The sequence below is a fragment of the Lygodium microphyllum genome, chromosome 10, assembly GCF_053477565.2.
Source record: "Lygodium microphyllum isolate KBCC chromosome 10, Lygodium_microphyllum_v1.1.10, whole genome shotgun sequence".
NCBI lineage: Eukaryota > Viridiplantae > Streptophyta > Polypodiopsida > Schizaeales > Lygodiaceae > Lygodium > Lygodium microphyllum.
Window position 1 is genome coordinate 32,672,501 of NC_141144.1, and position 18,499 is coordinate 32,690,999.

The window sequence follows — 18,499 nt, forward strand, 5'->3', positions numbered from 1 at the left end:
ATCTAGGGTTTCTACCCTAAGGATTGATCGACCTAATGCTAAAACTCTTGGAAACCCTAGGACCTTGTCGGCCTAGTACAATTAGGGTTGGGTTGGGTAAGGAGACACCCCAAACCCTACACCTTGACTAAATAAATTCCTTGAATAAGAAACGCCATTTGATGGGTGAAATGATCCCATGAGTTAGGTGTAACACTTGCACAACAAGTTGCAATGTCGCATGGCCTTGTGGTTTAATCACAAGATAGAGTTGCCACTTCTTGGAATAAGGTTGGCAGGTTCTAGAGCAAGTCTAGCTTGCAAGAGGATGAGTAGACATCATGTTACATCACCTTTCTTGGGCTGATTTGCCAAGTTAAGGGAAGTTATGTTTTGCCTAATAAGAAAAGGATCAATCAAGTTAGAGCGACATGGTCGCCAAGATTTACTATCTTAATTTAAGAAACCTAAGGTATTGGTTAATTTGGGTTGACAGGGTATGACCCTTACCCAAGGACAAAAGGATAAACAAACAAACCCTTGAGGATCTTGCCAAGTCGCAATTGATCTCGGATCGAATATTGGATGCATTAGGAGGAAAGGATTCACACCTTAGCAGTTGGCCAAATAAACAACCACTGGATTGATTGTGTTTCTATAGTTTAGGAGCACTGTTTGTATTGTTTGCTCAAGGAACTAAAGATGGAAAGATAATTAATGCTTCAGGTTGAAGGCCTGAAGGGAGAGGCAGCATCAGTTACCCCCCGACTGTCTGCTTGACCCTAACCAAGGGGGTTGTTAGCCGCGCCGAGAATGTGGATGGAACCCGCTGCGAGAGGTCTCTTTATTGGGCGCTACTTGGAGCAGGAGGATGCTTGGGTGCCACGGGGGCTCTGGCCATAAATCCCTCGCCTTCCGGGCCCTACACAAGAGGCCAACGTGACTCGGGATTAGATCTCGAGGCTGCATACTAGTATATGGGCGGAATCGTGGATTAGTAATCCCTATGGATTTCTGGATTGCTTTCGAGCGGATTATGGATTGCCTTTGGGCAAAATTATGGATTAGCCTATGAGCTAGATTATATGATGTATTCCAAAGTTAAATAAGATCAATTGATGTAAAGGAACTTATTTGACACTGCTTTTCTATGTCAAGTGTTAAGATTACGTGAAGGAACCAGTGACTAATTGGCTAATTAAGGAAGCTATTTTATTCATGTCCAACTAAATGTGGTAGGTAATTAGAAAACTAAAGAAAACCGAGGAAAGTTCGGTGGATGTGGCCATGGGTCCGTCCTACGGATGGGTGGTCCCGGTTGGCCGAGAACTTTTCTCAAAGGAAATGAATAGCAAGGAACATTGAACTAGAGTCTAGATTACTAGAATTCCGATTTAAGCTGTTTTAGGGAAACCGAATGGGACTATGCCTTATGGGTAGAGAGGTCGAGCTTTGCATCCCTCTCGTTTCCCATTCTCCTTGAACCAAGTGCAGTATTAATCCGCTTCGATCCTGATGTTTTTGTGTAAAGTAGTTGGCCTGAGGTTTGACGCTAGCTACTCTCTAAGACCTTGACCATTAGGGAAACCCTGATTCAAGCCGGTCCTAAGTGGGAACGGCTAGAATACTTCTGCTATGTGGCAGACTCGGAAAGACCTAGATTGCAAAACTCATAAAATTCCATGCGAGTGCTCGGCGAAGCTTTCTAGACCCTCTTCTGGATGGGCTGCTACTAAGACGTGTCCTGTAAGCGAACAGGTGGACACATTACAGTTGGTATCAGAGCAAACCAACGAAGGATCTGTCTTTATAAAAACACTTAATAAGGTGAAGTAAAGCAAATGTTGCTACTAAGAACATTTCCTTACCTACTGTCAATGCTGACTTGCAGAGTTGGGAAGCATGGGACAAGTTCTTGGTGTTCCAGGTCATGTTTATGACCGCGATACGTGCCTCGGATGATCGACGGAGGATCGATATGATGAATATCCTAGACCACATCTACAATCCATCGCCTGTGTACGTGGAACAGAGATGGATGGGTGATTCAGGAATCTATTACATAGCTGCCCACCGATTTGTGTACCTTCGAACCAACCTAAAGAGAATCAAGTGGTTGGAGGACTTGAAGATCGTGAAGCTTTTCATCTTTGTTAAGGCTCATGCAAATACAACCCTACATGTCGGAGGTCGAAAGGTCAAGCAGAACACATATGTGTACGAGGAAGTGACCTGAATAATCCCTGCCGACAGAATCAAGGTGTTGGGACATTATAAGAAGAATGGGTATCAAAGGAAAGGATACCCTAATCTTCCAATGACTTATTGATTCTGAAGATCCATGACCCAAATCCATACTATTACCTAGTTCCCGTAGCTGAATGCAATACAACCTTATTCTCCCCGAATTAATGTATCAGCTTGTTCCATCTTCCCAAGAATAATTGTACTCCAAGAGGGCTATGCCCATATGAATGAAATAAGACTCCTTTTATCAGTGTTTGTCTTGACTATGGGTATTGAAAAAAAGTTAAGTGATTAGGTCTCTTGGCTGAAAGCTGAATTGAGCATGAAATGTAATGTAAGAAACGTTTAGCGAGTTGTTAACGTTAAGAATCTTATACCCAGCCAGGTATAGATTCCTAGTCCAACCCCTACACGAAGTACGACCGTGATTCAGGAGAAGATGTTTCTTCTCAAGCAGATCAAGCCACCAAAATTTGACAGCAAAGGAAGGACCGTCCAAACTGATGCAGAGATTTGGATCGAGTCCATGGAAGATTACTTTGAAGCGGCCGAGATACTACACTCACTAACCAAGCGATGCTCGCCAAGCTGAAGCTCACCGGTGAAGCCAAACTTTGGTGGAAGCAATGGTGCAGAGACCAAGGGATCTCGCAAGGATCCGTTACTTGGGAGAAGCTGAAAAGAGATGTGCAAGGAAGATACTTACCACCTGCATACCGCAGGCAAAAGATGAACAAGTTCTATGAGCTGAAACAGCTTGGTTTATCTCTTGACGCTTACTACTCAAAGTTTATCTCTCTTCTGAAGTATGCGCCACAAATGGATATGACACAACAGGTGTCGAAGTTTTGTGCTGGATTAAACCCACCTGTAAATATCCGCCTCGAATCAATGTGCCCAACAGATCTTCAGGACGCACTCATTCGAGCTGCACCCATAATTCAAGAGGTGCAGACTAGGCCAAGAAGCAACAAGACTTGGTCTTATAAGGATCAGAACCCAGGAGTATATAGGTCCCAAGCAAAGAGAATTCAAGGTCAAAACTAGGGACAAAGGAAGAAAGCAAAGACCAACAATGTTAATAACTTTTTTCCTACCCAAGGTAATGGCCACAACCTCCGTTGCTTCCATTGCAATGAGCCTGATTATTTCAAAAGGCAATGTCCCAAGCTTGGCAGAGGACAACGTCAAGGACCATTCCAAGGACCTGCCCATGGCCAAGGAGCCGCCACCTAAGGTAGAGGAAGAACCACCTGTGTTGCCAACAAGGAGGTATGCAAAGAAGAAGACCATGGAAGCGGACTTTGAGAGGGCAACATTCCATGCTTTCCTTCACAAGAAAGGCCCGAATCGCCAGTTTTTGGTGATTCAGACACCATCAAATTATCAAGCAAAAGGCTTCAAAACCTTGATTGATTGTGGCAGTACGCATTCCTTTATTTCACCAGCTTGTGCAAGAAGATTAGGAATAGCCACAAAAGATGCACCTACCTTGCTTGTGGAATTAGCAAATGGTTGTGAGGTCACTTGTACCAGGCAAACTGCTAAGGTGGAATTCTTTTTGGGAGGAAAGTCGACTTCGGTTAGATTCAGGGTCATGAGCCTGGGTATCCATGAGTATTTGCTTGGAATGGATTGGCTTAAACCTAATGACGCCCACATTCATTGTGAAAAGGGCCAAGTTTTCTTTCAAACTCTGAAGGGAAATTGGTCACAACTCAAGGAGAGGCTGGAAAGCCAAAAATGCAATTGGCCAAAGCATCTCGGATAAAAAAGGGAGTTAGAAAGGGACTACCTGTCTATTTGATTAAGCTTAATAAGCTAAATCAAAATCAGGATTCTAGTGAAGAACCTTCATGGCTAAAGGAATACGCAGACGTATTTCTTGAAGAGTTGACCGAACTTCCGCCTCAAAGGGAAGTTGATCATGAAATCAAGCTAGTGCCAGGAGCTGTACCAATTGCAAAGAGGCCATATAGAATGTCCATCTCGGAAGCAATTGAGTTGAAGGAGAAACTCAAGCAACTGTTAGATCAGGGCTACATCCGTCCTAGCACTTCACCATGGGGAGCTCCAGTGCTGTTCCAGAAAAAGAAGGATGGAACGCTTCGACTATGTATTGATTACAAAGGGTTGAATAAATCAACCATTAAGAACAAGTACCCTATTCCAAGAATAGATGAACTTCTTGACCGTCTTCAAGGTGCAAGGATCTTCTCCAAGATTGATCTCAGATCTTCCGGATCTTGGTAAGGAGTTCGAAGTAGTAACTAATGCTAGCACGCTTGCCTTAGGATGTGTGCTTATGCAAGAAGGTCATTCTGTAGCATACTCTTCAAGAAAACTGAAGAGTCATGAGAAGAATTATGCTACCCATGATCTAGAGCTGTTAGCTATCATCCATACTCTCAAGCTTTGGAGACACTACCTGTTGGGTAACAAGTTTACCCTAGTGATAGATCACAAAAGTCTTAAGTGGATCTTTACCTAGAATGAGCTCAACATGAGGCAACGTCGATGGATTGAAGTGCTGGAGGAATATGACTTTGAAATCAAATACTGGCTTGGAAAGGAGAATGTAGTTGCCGACACACTTAGTCACAAGGCATTTCTTAATTCTCTAATCTTGCAAGATCCATCAACAACTAGATCTCTAGCCACAAAGGTATCCATGCCAATCAACCCAATACTTGAGCTAAGAAGCATACCAGGATCCAACCTATCAGAAGTTGCTAAGGGAGATCCCTATCAAGGATCAAGACCCAAAGTTATAGGCTAAGTATCAAGAATTCTCTATCAATAGTGGACTTGTCTACTATAGAATGAGATTATGTATACCGGCAAGCGAGTCACTCAAGCAGAAGATACTTTGGGCTATGCCAAGACCCGCAATGCAGTTAGAAAGAGTTATTATTGGGAAAGGCTTAAAGGTGACGTCCTCAAATATGTCACTGAGTGTTTGTCTTGTCACCGCATTAAGGCCGAACATGTCAAAATGCCAGGAAAGTTGCAACCACTTGACATTCCCCAAATGAAATGGGAATTCATCAGTATGGACTTTGTTGTTGGCCTACCCTGAGTTTAGGGGGGATACAACTCCATTATGGTTGTGGTGGACATGCTCACCAAGGTTTCACACCTTATCCTTGTTAAGAAAAACTATAAAGCCTCAGACATTGCAATGTTTTTTATCAAAGAGATATTCAAAGTGCATGGGTTACCTAGAAGAATCATTAGTGATCGTGACTCTCTCTTCACATCACACTTCTGGAGAGCTATCTTCGAAGCCATTGGGACTCAACTATGTTTCACTAGAGCTTACCATCCCAAACTGATGGCCAAACAGAGCAAGTCAACCAAATCATTGAGGATATGCTAAGTGCACACTGTTGCCGTGAACCAAAAAGGTGGTTTGAATATTTGCCATTGGTTGGGTTTGCCTACAATGCTTCCTACCAACAAAGCATTCAGATGACCCCTTTTCAAGCATTGTATGGGCATGACTATCGAAGTTCTTTAAACTTCTCGAATCCAACCTTAAGGGTTCAAGCTTCAAAGCAAATGCTGGAAGATATGGACGACCAAATGAAGTCGATAAGATAGGACATCCAAGCCGCCAAGGATAGATAGAAGGCATACGTGGATTTGAAATGTCAAGATAGAAGCTTCACTAAAGGAGACATTATCTTCATTCGCGTACGCCCAAAGAAGAGTTCCCTATCCTTAGGTGAATGCAAGAAGCTATGTCCAAGGTATTGTGGATCCTACAAGATTCTCAAGTGCTTAGGGCCTATTGCTTATAGACTTCAACTCCCTAAGAACCTAAAGGTTCATAATGTATTCCACATTAGTCTATCGAAGAAGTATGTACCTAATCCTTGTCACGTACTTAATGATCAACAAGTTGTAATGCCTAGCCAAGGAGTCCTTGAGATACGGCTTGATAAAATCTGAGATGTTAGGGAGAGACAATTGAGATCCAGAACCTTGAGAGAATGTCTCGTCCAGTGGAAAGATTCTCCCGACGAGGATGCCACTTGGATAGATGAAAACACTCTCAACCAACAATATCCCCAGTTCTTCTCGAGATGAGGACATCTCGATTCCTCTAAGGGGGACAGAATGTAATATTTTTGCTCAAAATATTAAAGATCTTTGATCACCGCATGCCCATGCAAAGACTATGCAAAGTCATCTCCTGCATCCATTCATGATGGTGGTTAAGTGTTTACCCTGCGTGCGCGATAATAATCCCCATCCGTGTCATGCAAAATAAGGCCGGGGCACAAAGACCGCAAGCCGCGCAAGAACACCCTTCTTGGAAAAAGGGGCAATTTGGATAATGGGTAAGATTAAGACAATTTTTTTCAATAATCACCCCTCCCCTCACTCGATGCATGGTAGGAGGAGAGGGAGTGTGTGGAGGTGTGCGTTAAGTGGAGAGAGGAAGTGTGGTGTGTGGGATGCATGAGGGGGAAGGCATGCACCAGCCACGTATGTGGCTACCTCTCCCCCCCTTAGCATTATAAAACCACCCTTAAGCGTGGGCAGAGGGAGGTACAAAAGAGAGAGAAGGAACAGTGTCGTGCTGACGCCGTACTGCAGCCCGCAGAAATCACCGCCCTGCCGCACCCCAGTCTGCCAGGCCGCCGCCTTTACCACCACCGTTTCATCATAATCCCCCCCTTTTTTCGTTGTCATCTCCTCTCTCCAATCATTGCCCTCCCCTTTGCATGTCAATTCTGTTGTAAAGCAGAAGCTTCTTAGAAGCTTCCTTGGAAGCTTCTAAGGATAAGGCTCCCGTAAGCCCTGTTTCCACGAGCTTTCCCAGGGTCTTAAAGCCCACATCCTATAAAGGGGTATTCCTACATAAGGCAGAAGTAAATGAATTTTGAGGCTGTTTGCCAAAGCTTGGAAGGAATTTAGAGATCGCGTAAAGGGTAAGGACAAACCCAGGAGTCCAAATCCTCTACGTCTACGATGGCTTCAAAGCCAAAGTCACAAGGTGCACACACGGAGGTCTCTTCCCCCAGCATATGCGTGGACATTCCCACCAGCCCTCAAGCCCAGGTTCCACCAGTTTAATTCCACATAAAAGAAATGCCTTAAGCACGCTTAACTCCATAGGAAGTTTGCATTTACGCTTATCGTTAATTCATGTAGTAAAGATAAAAGTAAATTTGAGAAATTATCTCCTTGAACGATGGACAAGGGTTGGTGCATGGCATGCAATTGGGTTGTTTGCATTTCCAAAGTTGTGAACATAAATTACTTGTCTGTCTTATGAGCTTAGTTGCATGTTGCCTTTTTTTTTGTGCATTTCCAAAGTGATAATCCTAAACACATATTGCTTAGGGTTAAAAGATGAAATTGTTAAGTGCATCTTTGATTGGCCGTGGAAAGAATAAGCGTATATTGCATTTAGTCAATAACTTCCTTCTTATGACTCGCATGAGAAAATTGTTAACATTTGTTGCACGACATGAAAATGAAACCATGGACATTGCATGTTGCATGCGAAGACGCTTGTAGAATGGATTAAGGTTGCATGGTACATATTTCTCTTGCATGAACTTCATTAACGATCTTGTATCTAGAAAAGGGTTGCATGTTACATATTCGTCATGCATAAATTTCATTTAATAGAAGTTGCATCTAGAAAAGGTTGCATGTCATATCAAAGCATGAAATTCAATTGCATTAAACTAAAGGTTGTAGGCATAGTTCCTTGATGTAAATCCTTGTGGGTTTTATGCAAGTTATTCTCCAAATCATCATTTGTCATGACTTTAGCAAGAAAATAAAAGGGTTATTGCAAAACCCTATAGTATATAGAGGTAATGAATCGCATATTTACACGTAATGTGATGTCTTGCAACTATTTACACCTTTAGAACAAGTTTAGCATCTCCAAGAAGAGATCGTTTCTTGTCGCAAGACAAGTAGACCGATTTGGCTAGATCACTTGTAAGGGTATAACCCTCAAGGGATTCGTATAAGCATAGCTAGTTAGTACAATGAACACCTCAAAGTGCTAGCTAGGGTTTAGCACGTTAGAAATTTTGCCTAGTATCGCACTTGGTTGCCAAGTCGAGACCCTCAAACCCAAAGGTCCTACCCACATTCACGGAATGTTTGGGTTAATTGGACACCCATGCAAACAACGATCTAGGGTTTCTACCCTAAGGATTGATCGACCTAATGATAAAACTCTTGGAAACCCTAGGACCTTGTCGACCTAGTACAATTAGGGTTGATTTGGGTAAGAAGACACTCCAAACCCTACACCTTGACTAAACAAATTCCTTGAACAAGGAACGTCATTTGATGTGTGAAATGATCCCATGAGTTAGGTGCAACACTTGTGTGACGTGGCATGGCCTTGTGGTTTAATCACAAGATAGACCTTGTGGTTTAATCACAAGATAGAGTTGCCACTCCTTGGAATAAGGTTGGCAGGTTCTAGCGCAAGTCTAACTTGCAAGAGGATGAGTAGACATCCTGTTACATCACCTTTCTTGGGCTGATTTGCCAAGTTAAGGGAAGTTATGTTTTGCCTAATAAGCAAAGGATCAATCAAGTTAGAGTGACATGGTCACCACGATTTACTGTCTTAATTTAAGAAACCTAAGGTATTGGTTAATTTGGGCTGACAGGGTATCACCCTAACCCAAGGACAAAAGGGTAAACAAACAAACCCTTGAGGATCTTGCCAAGTCGCAATTGATCTTGGATCGGATGCTGGACTCATTCGAAGGAAAGGATTCACACCTTAGTAGTTGGCCAAATAAACAACCACTGGATTGATCGTGTTTGTACAGCTCAAGAGCACTATTTGTATTGTTTGCTCAAGGAACTAAAGATGGAAAGATAATTAATGCTTCAGGTTGAAGGCCTGAAGGGAGAGGCAACATTAGTTACCCCCGACGCTTGGGTGCCAGGGGGGGCTCTCGCCATAAATCCCTCGCCTTTCAAGCATTGTGCACAAGAGGCCGACGTGACTCGGGATTGTATCTCGAGGCCCGCATACAAGTCTACGGGCGAAATCTTGGATTAGTAATCCTTGTGGATTGTTGGATTGCCTTCGGGCGAATTATGGATTGCCTTTGGGTGGATTTATGAATTAGCATATGGGTTGAATTATATGATGTATTCCAAAGTTAAATAAGATCAATTGATATAAAGGAACTTATTTGACACTGCTTTTCTATGTCAAGTGCTAAGATTACATGAAGGAACCAGTGACTAATTGGCTAATTAAGGAACCTGTTTTATGCGTGTCCAAATAAATGTGGTAGGTAATTAGACAGCTAAAGCAAACTGAGAAAAATGCGGTGGATGTGGCCATGGGTCCGTCCTACGGATGGGGTGTCCCAGTTGGCCGGGGACTTTTCTCGAAGGAAATGAATAGCAAGGAACGTTGACCTAGAGTCTAGATTACTAGAATCCCGATTTATCCTAATTTAGGGGAACGTAATGGAACTATGCCTTATGGGTAGAGAGGTCGAGCTTTGCATCCCTCTCGTTTCCCATTCTCCTTCAACCAAGTGCAGCATGAATCCGCTTCGACCCTGACATTTCTGCGTAAAATAGTTCACCTAGTGTTTGACGCTAGCTACTCTCTAGGAACTGAACCATTAGGGAAACCCTGATTCAGGTCGGTCCTAAGTGGGAACGATCGGAATACTTCCGCTACGTGGCAGACTTGGAAAGACCTAGATAGCAAAACCCGTAACATTCCATGCGAGTGCTGGGCGGAGCTTTCTAGACCCTCTTCCCGATGGGCTGCTAAGACATGTCCTGCAAGCAAACAAGTGGAAATATTTTTGCACCTTCACAATGCTAGTTGTTGATGAAAAATGATTGAACATTGTGAATCATAAACAATTGCATTGCACGCTGTCGCTGCGCGTAGGGTTGAAGGTCATCAAAGGGGTTTGGCAAGAGAAGAATATATGGGGGTTCAAGAGCTTAGAATCCGAAGATGGTAGAGATAAGAGAAGGGTTGAAGGTTTCAAGCCAAGTTCTTGAAGATAAGAGACATCAAGGTGAAGGTAGATTCAGGGAGAGGAGTAGACGAAAGAGAAGGGCTTCGAAGAAATTGAAAACGTAGAATAATACTCCCAAAAAGAATTAGAAAATGTAGAAGAATACTAACAGAGATGGAGCTTGTCAGTTTCTTTTAGCATTATGAGAAGATATAAGTCTAATAGACAAAAACGTGTATAAAATAATACCTTCCTCTATGCCGCTCAAATCGCCAATCTAATGCTTCCATTGGCTCCGAAAGGGGGGTTAAATACTAGGACACCTGACCGCAATTCTGCCAGATCACTCCTTCTTCATCTCCCACTTTTTGGAGTGCTCTTCATTGCCTGAAAACAATGATCATGCATCGCACGATTTCGTCAATCTCTCTTTTTATATAAAATCCTCTCAAATTGGTTGAAAGCAACATGCTTTCTTTTACATGTAATCCTAATGTAGAAGTTGTCTATAGTTTTATGGATTTTTACAATATATAATATCTAGAATCCAGAAATCTAATAAATTTGAACCATGGACACTAACACTAATGTCTAAAATGGCATTGGCTCTCTAAATCAATAAGAAAGCCACACTCTACATTTTTTTCCACGGTGTTGTACGCGTAGCGTTATGATATCCACCCCCTCCTAACCTGCACATCCTTTGGCATGTGCCAAAGTCTTATGGATCTCCAGTGTCAGAAGAAATATCTTCTACCTTGTCAATGTCTTCATCTTCTGCCTCTTCTTCTTCCTCTATGTCTTCATGCTCTTGAATTATATCCAAGTCTTCTAACTCATATGTTGAACTTTCTCTTCGTTTGAAGAGCTTGATTCTTTTTCCAGCTATGGCTATCTTCATGCTTGTTCCATCCAATTCAGCCAATGAATATGTGGCATTGTCATGAACGACCTTTACCACACATGGGCCAAACCAACGCTTTACCATCTTCCTAGAAGCACTGTATTGATTGTCTAGGTTGCTATCATAGATAAGCACCCAGTCATTTTCTTGAATTGCTCTTGGCCGAAGTCTATGTCACTTATCAAATCTTCTTTTGTTCTTTAGTCTTGCTGTCTTTAGCTTCTCAATAGTTGCTTGAACATCTTCAAGCCTTCTTTCTAGCTACCATATGCGCAAAGTCAGTAACTCGTCTCTTGATGCCTTCCTCCCAATGTAGAAGACTCCATGTGAGAATGGATTCTTGAATTGGCATAATTGGTTGTTGTCTATGCATAAGTTTAGCTGGCATATAGCCAGTCACTGTATTGTGAGTAGTCCAATCAGCCCATAATGCAAAAGGTAGCATTTTAGGCCATTCTTTCACTTTTCCTCTACAAGACTTTGTTTAGAATAGGTTGGTGCCCTCTCTCACTTTTCCCATTGCCTTCAGGGTTGTAGGCTAATGTTAAAGCCAACTTAATACCTAATTGAGCAAAGAAGTTGTGTGCCTCATCAACATCCAACTCTCCTCTATCTGCAGTTACTTTACCCACACAATCATATTTACAAAACACTTCTTCAAGTAAAAAATGACAAACAGCTTGAGTGGATTTGGTTGTTAAGGCTTTTCCTTCTGCTTGATTGGTTAGATCCTCTCTTGCAAGCACTAAATATCGCATATTCCATATTCCTGTAGGCATAGTTATAAGATCAATAACCCATCTATAATGTATAGACAAAGGATAAGTTGGTTGTAACCCGTCTCATTGCTTGACTATAGAATACATTTGACACACATAATAAGTTTCAACAAAATATGCTATGTCCCGATACATGTTTTGCCACCAATATTTTTCTTTGACTTTAATAAAGGTTCCCCATATGCCTCTATGGCCAGCCCACAGGCTTTCATGAAACTCCTTCATTACCTGTTGTTGCAATCTTTTGTTACCTAAAACTCAGACAGATACTCCTTTCTTCTTCTTTGTGTGCTTCCATAGATGCCCTTCTTTAAGAAAAAATCCATAAGCTTTCCTCTTAATATTCTTGAACTCTTCATCAGTCCAAGACTTCTCCTTTTTCATTGCACTCAAATATCTTCTTCATACTTTTCTTCAAGGAAATGAACTAGAACTTGAGCAATGCAATGAGCATGCTAGCTTCTAGTTGACCACCCTTCTTCCATAAATAAGTCTTTGATCTTTGTTGGTGCAAGATTCAGCTTTAGGTTTGTATATGCAGCAATTGAAAAGGCATTTTCAACAGCCATGGAATGAAATTCAGCAAGTATAGATTCTTCAGCTTTATCTTCTTTCATAAGCTCTTCTTCATTTTCATATCTTGCATGTGATAGCATGTCAGCAACTGGATTCGCCTTTCCTACAATATGCTTTAATTCGGGGTTGAGAGATTTAATATATGCAATCCATCTTAGCATAGCAATGTCAGGTGTAGAGCAGTTGACAATCATGCCCAAGAGTGGAAGACAATCAGTTTCTACCACTATGAAAGCACCTATAAAGTATTCACCATCACACTTTAATGTTGTTATAACTCCCCACAATTTCCTTTTTACTTGTGCATACCTTCTTTGATGTTCATTGAGAACCTTTGCTCCAAAATGAATTGCATACCTGTTACCTTCAAGATCTTCTTCGCCAACAACCCATCCTATCCCAATGGGACTTGTATCCACAGTAAGGATGATGAGTTGACCATTTGAATAATTATCCCTTTTGAGAGTGGGGGCTGAAATTAACAACTTCTTTAGTTTGCGTTGTCGTAGAGTTCGTGCAAGAGCTGCAGAACACGGGGTTCAAGGTACAGCAATGGAAGAGACTAACAAGTCGTGTTGCTGCGCATCCGAGTCGTGAACACCTCCATTTTTGTTGTGCATCTGTGTTATCTTATTGCGCGTGTTTCAATAAAAATATGCAAAACTGATGCCAAAGAATATTATTAAGCTGTCAATTTCAATGATGAATTCTAAGTAAAGCGCTGGACAAACTTCAAATCCCCAAAACAAACAAGATGTGCTTTGGTGATGGAGACCCACAAAAACATGGGAACATCGAAGTTGATATTGAAGATGGAGATGATGGTGAAATTGTGTAGTTTGTCTAAGGATTTTTGGAACTTAAGCAAATCTTACATCCCCAAATGACCATGACATGAATGATGAGAATTACGTGTATCACCTTGCTAATAGGAATAACTGAATTTGTTGGGCCTTTTTGCCTATTTTGGGAAAAAGGAGGGGGATATTTTTGAAAAAGGAAGAATGGCGGGCTGTGTGGCGAAAGGAGAGGGAGCAATGCTAAAGGGGAAGAAGAGAGCTCTAAATCGGGAATCGGGTGTTAAAACCTTGGGCAGGAAGGGAGTCGGGAGGAACAGAGGCTGGAGTATTATGGGAAAAACGATGAAAAAGGAGGGAATTGGGAGCTTTTGATGACATCAAAGGTGGAGAAGAAGCTCAAGACTGTCATCGATTTACTGTCAGAGTGCGCTTGCCTTAACCTCTTCACCGACATCATCGCTCTCTTGTCCCTGAAACAACAAATCGAAGTCGCCTGGTCTCCCTCGGCATCGAGAAGCCTGGCCTCTTCATCGTGGACTACGACCTTCCCAGGAAGGCAGCCAGGTTCCAATTCATGAATTCAGCTAATATTTATGTTCAGGTGCTACTTTCGAGCCTTCTTACGATTTTCAATCAGAAGCTTGGAGCTTTGCTGCATCACAGAAGATTGCAGGAGAGAATACAGTGAAAACAACGTATGAGACATCGAAGAGTACGCTGGGGTTGGAGTGGACACGAGAATCTAAAGAGTCTGGTTCTTTCAAGATTCACTGACTCTGGTTCATCAATTGCTTCTACTTCTCGCCTGTTCTTCGCCATCGCCAGTCAGCTGATCCTGTCCTCAAAACATATATAATGCGATCAGGAATTGGTTTCTTAATCTACACATCAGTGCTCCTTGTCTGGGCTTTGACCTTTGCTATTGGAGGAGGATGAAAATGACGCAGAGGCAGACTTACGAAGGGGAGTTGAGACACAGGTTAATCGAGGGAAGCTTTTATGATACATACGATTTTTCCCTTGCGCTTGGCAATAAGGGCTGTAAATTTGCGGATATCTTGTTAGAAGATAAGGATAGATCTCAAGCTGGTTGCATCCTAAGTGCTGGAGATCAGAAACATCTACATGCACATCGTCCAATGCTTTCTACTCGATGTTCTTATTTTGAAGCGTTCTTCCGTTCTGACATGCAGGACAGATACAGCTTCCCGAAGCAGGCTGCATGTGGGCTTTCTCTGACAAGGAAGAACAAATAAAACATCTGAAATCCTATGTGGAGCTAGCACAGATTGCTGATCAGTGGGTACTCCCAGATCTGAAGGAACAATGCCTAAGCATTATACAAAGCCGCTTAGAGAATAGTTTGCATTTAGGCCCAGAAGTCATGAAATTTGCAGCCCTTTATCAGCAGTGAGAACTGGTGAAATTAGTAGCACAGTGCATCTCTGCTGATTACATAAGAATGAGGGACAATGGGGAGCTGGATCTACTAGATGATTATATGGTAGATGCAGTTCGGACTGCTCATGTGCAATCTTCCATGGCTTCCCGATAAAGTTTGATATTTGCATGCTTGTTTTTGAAAATTCACAGGCAAATATACTGTGGCTTAATGCTGACATGTTTTGAGTGCATTCATGGTTTGATGACTTAAGATACTGAAAGTCCCTTACAGATCTCTCTGTTCCAGCGTGGTCAAATCTGGTCTTTCCTGAATGCCATGCAGATCTTTCTGCAACTGATTTGACACAATCAAGATTAAAGACATGGCATAATTATTGGGAACGAACTGATTTGCATGGCATAAGGATTGGAAATGAATGTTGAGAATGCCTCAAGTCTTTGCGAAAGGGATTAAATAAATGGCTCTCTCAAGTCTATTTCCAGGTTGACTGACATCCTTGTTTAAGTGTGATTGGCATGGATGTAGTCCTTTGGGCTCCATTAATGTATGCAGAAAGCATGAGAATGTATATGGACAGACATCTGAAGGGTTGTACAGTTGATCGGTGTTTTGCACTCTTGTTGCTGAATAGAGCGAAGGCTTTTGGAATGCTGTGTTTGATTGTACAACCTGGAGTCCCTAAATCTGTCCAATCTGCTGGAAACTTCAAAGACATCCTTCATATTTGAGATTTAGAGATGCTGAACATGCCTGTAATGGTGAAAGAAAACTGTTTGATTTGAAGATGTGTAGAATTAATTGTGAAAACAGCATAGATAATGAGATACAACAGATTTTTCTAAACATGGACCTCATGTAATTTACTGAACAAGGAATATAGTGAACTTTGGCATCAAATTTTTGAGTCAGAAATGTCAAAGAGATCGTGCGAGAGCTGCAGAACACGGGGTTCAAGGTACAGCAATGGAAGAGGCTAACAAGAAGAACTCAAAAATTTGATGCCAAAGTTCACTATATTGCATGTCATTATCGTAGAGTTACAACAAAGAAATGGAGCAAACTCATGTTCTTTATATGCTGTCATGAACAGTTTTGGTATTTCAACAAGTGATCCTCTCCTTGGTAACCAAAGATCCATATATTTTATTTCAATTTCCACTCTTCCTTAGGTTTTAATACAGTTTAGGGTGATCTGTAAGCAAGCTGGACAGAATGGTTTCACACTTGCATTCCTCATTTGATGGTACAATGCAATAGCTTCGTCATGAAGTCCTATTTTCCCATATGCTGAAATAATAGCAGTCCATGCAAACAGATTTGGCTCACCAAGTTTAAGAAAGTCCTGATTTGCTTCATTTAAGTTGTCACAAAAATTGTACATGCGGATCAGGCGGCCCCCCAAAACAGCATCAGCATCTAGTCCACTTTGAATAATTGAAAAGTGTGATTCTTTACCTTGTTCCAAGTCTTTTTCAACAATGCATATCTCTAGCATAGGAAGGAGATAACCAGAGCAAACGAAATCATCCTGACAGTTGGTATGCTCGTGGAGCTAACAATTTTTTAACTGATGATTCACGATTGCTTGATTGACTCAAAGCACCTTATAAGCTAGTGGCATTGCCTGCAGACTGAGCTGGTAATTGTTGCATGATGATACATGGTTCCCCAGTGGACAATGTTTATGGATCAGAAGCACTGGCTCTACTTCACTAAAAACAGAATTCCATGAAGTAGCACTATCACAAAGGAGCTGCATGCCTTCTGAAAATCTTAGAGCTTCCTGATTGTATTGATGCTTGAAACCAGAGGGATCAAATTAATTGACTTGTTTGAGCAAAGTGGACGAGCCTCCAAGCACTTCCACCATATTTTACACCGTAATACTTGCATCTCCATTCAGGTTCCAAGCTTCTGCTTGCACCAGTCCTACTGGTTTTGAGTCCCATCCAGTACTTGGACCATGAATTTGTCAATCCCTTCCTGGTCAGTGGGATCCTTTCCAATTAAGGCTGGTCCAATGATTGTGTTTACATTGCTGACAGCTTTTGAAACTCCTTTGCCAAGATATTCTTTTCCTTCATCTCTCAGTTCAAGTGCTTCATATACACCCGTTAAGGCACCACTTGGAACGGCAGCTCGATGATACGATCCGTCTGAGAGATGGACATCCGCCTCAAGAGTGGGGTTTCCACGACTGTCATAGATCTGCCGGGCCTACACGTAGGAGATGGTCGTTGCTAATCCACAACGCACACAGGATTTCAATCCGAATTTTGCACCCTGTGCACACCCTCCAGATTGATTAGCACAAGGGATATTGATGCAAGAGATTTCAATTATTGTACTCTAATCAAGATTGAATTTGGAGGTCTCGGCTGGAAATCCTTGCACGGAGCTTCGATAGCTGATGGCTAACACTTCTGGAATTTCTCTCTCGTAGCAACGTCGACACAGAAACGTCTTGCTCCTCTGTAGTCATCATGTTCCTTTGTTTGCCTTCGGCTGGTTCTTCCACTTCGTTTTGTTTTCTTTTACCTTCATTGTCTCCTCTTTTTATACTCTGCCTCGTCTTGCTGTAGAGCTCCCTCCTTTTCTTCCTCCTCCACGATTTCAGCTCTCTCCTTCCCCAATCCAGGCGCAGCCCGCCATTTTTGCCTTTTTCAAAAATATCCCCCTCCCAGAATAGGCTAGCTTTTTCTTTAGAACTTCTTGCCTACAAAAGATCAAGTCAATAATTGATCACCACCTACTGGTAGGACCTGCTGGATCACTAGAGAACATGTGCTTCACACGTGCCAAAATTGAGTCCTGAGCAGGGTCATATGGATGCTCCTTGGAAGGTATCTCCAGAATGGCAGGCACTGGCCTGTTGTAACTGTCGACCAGGAACCGTATCATATTTGCAATATGTCGATTTATGAGAACAATTGCAATATCTTCCCTGGCTGTGAACTCCTTAAAGGTGTCTTCGATTGTTTTCACCGTAGTCTTGTTATCCACAATCAGATAGTTGGTCTTCCTCCTAATGTCAACATGGCCAACTCCTGCTAGAATGAAGCCGGTCACGGTGTCCTCGTCTCCAATGACCGCTATGAGGGAAGAATTTGTCGAAGCCATGACTCCACTTCTTTATAGCACTTCAATTGCAAATACATATTCATGACACCGTCAAAACATGGTTGGAGTGGTTTGAGATCAGTCTTCTCAACTTCAGATAGTAACTCTAGAACAAAATCAGTGTGCAATGCATTAAGGGAATATATACATTGGCTGCGGATTATTAAAATGCATCACACAAACAATGAATCACACACAGAAATTAACACATATGCACAACAAAAATGGAGGTGTTCACGGCTCAGATGCGCAGCAACACGACATCCACCCCCTCTAAACCTGCGCATCCTCCGGATGTGCCAACTATCCAGGATCATTCAAGTCCACAAACAGGTCAAGTCCATCTTCTGATTCTAGTAAACCTGTTTCTCCATCAGCTTCATCATCCCAATGAAATTTCTGCCCCTTTCGAAACAGCTGATAGAGAACATCTGCAATATGAGCAAAATGAGGAATCCAAATCATGTAAAATACACAAGCTCCCACAAATCTCCGCACCTCTGAAGTAGTTGAGCAATACTCTGCAATCCTGTTTATGGCATCCACCTTTGCAGGAGAAGGCTTTCTGCCATAGTATCCAACCATATGCCCAACTATGATGACTTCATTAACAGCAAAAACAGATTTCAGCCCTGAAAGTGTCAAATTTACCTTCTCTAATCGTGTCAAAATTTGCTCACAAGCAATCAAGTGATCAGCCA

At 42.1% G+C, this 18,499-nt stretch overlaps 1 pseudogene; it reads right to left on the minus strand.

The window, feature by feature from the left end:
• Positions 1 to 17,420: 17,420 nt before the first annotated feature.
• On the minus strand, positions 17,421 to 17,813 carry LOC148029857 (V-type proton ATPase subunit F pseudogene; annotated as a pseudogene).
• Between the last annotated feature and the right edge of the window lie 686 nt (positions 17,814 to 18,499).